Below are 1,452 nucleotides of genomic sequence, written 5' to 3'. Positions count from 1 at the left end.
GACATGCCCCCCCCCCCCCCCCCCCGCGCACCCCTCCCGCCCCTCCCCAGGCACGTCCCACACGAGGAGGAGCCGGCCCGCGTGGCGGCGGAGATCGACGCGTTTCTGGCCCGGTGCTTGCCGGGCGGAGAACGAGCCGGCTGCGGCTCCGGTGCCGCTGCCTAGGTCTCCGCGTCGCTGTACTCCCTGGCCGCTAGCGTGCACCTGGCTCGTTTTTTTTCTGGTGGCAGAGAGAGAGGTTGACCAACAACCGTGCAAAGCAGGTCAGCAGATCACGCCACGAGACGGGTCTCAGGAGGTCACTTTTGGACGTTGCGTTGGGGGCCTACCGCGTCTGTTTTCTTTGTGCTGCGGCTTGTTTGAGAGACAAAAGATGACTGCTGCCGGCACACTGTGAGACCATGACAAGTCTCACGTGGAAAAAGCACCAAAAACTACCAAAAACGATGCCACGGCCAGAGGAGAGCATACCATGTTCAAACTCCGCACTTTAATTCGAACTTTCTCGCCTCGGATCGTGGGGCTCGGGAGCAGTCAAGCAGGTGTGCGGGGTGGGCGGGAGGGGGCCTGGGAGCATTTTTTTGCATTTCCGAGGCGAGCGTGGGCCGTGGTGGGCCCCTCCGGGCCTCTCTCAGCAGCACGGAAAGTAGCGCGCGACAGAGCGCTGTTCTCGGCCCCCTGAGCGTATTGGGACGAGCCAGACTAGCATGCACATCGCCTTGGCACGTAGGACGCACGACTTACCCACGCACACCCCGGTGACAATCTTGGAAATCTCCCGACAATCTCCCCAAATCTCCTCCCGCTCTCGCGAGTAGCGCGGCGCAGCGGGGCGCGTTGATGTCGATGAATGCAGTGTGGACTCCTTTTCGACACTCTCTAGCACCGGTGAACACACAGGCGTTGCTTCCGAGGTGGTAAAAATCTGTGAATGCCCGCCGAAGTTGTCGCGGTTTTCCGACTTGTCTCGTGCTCGAGCCATGCCGAAAAGAGCGGGCGCAGGCCTGGGACAGCGTCGCAAAAGCGGCCAAGGAGTCCGTCCCGGCTCCAGGCCAGGACCAGATCGCCGCTCGGTACCGCCAGTTTGCGACTCTGTGCCTGCGCAGTCGTCGCTATCTCACGCTTCCGATCTCGTCACAACAGGCGCCCTCGCCGAGTGCAACGTCCTCGCGGCCGCAAAGCCGTGCTGGCTCGCGCAGAGTCGGCGTCGCAAAGAACCTGAGAGCACCGCGGCATGCTACGGTTGGCGACGTCCTCGGCGAGGCCATGGAGCTGCATAGCACGAGCGACGAGGGCCGCCGCGACGGGATCTACAACCAGAGAGAGCACGGACGCCGAGGATCGCTCTCCCGTGCAGCGCCGCAGCGGCTCGTCGGCGGCTCGTCGGCTGCGGCCTCGAACGGAGATCGCATGGAGGTTGACGAGGAACCTCCCTCTCTGAGCAGTGCTCCA

Source organism: Emiliania huxleyi, assembly GCF_000372725.1.
Source record: "Emiliania huxleyi CCMP1516 chromosome Unknown EMIHUscaffold_161, whole genome shotgun sequence".
In the NCBI taxonomy this organism is placed as follows: domain Eukaryota; phylum Haptophyta; order Isochrysidales; family Noelaerhabdaceae; genus Emiliania; species Emiliania huxleyi.
Note: the sequence above shows the minus strand (reverse complement) of the source record.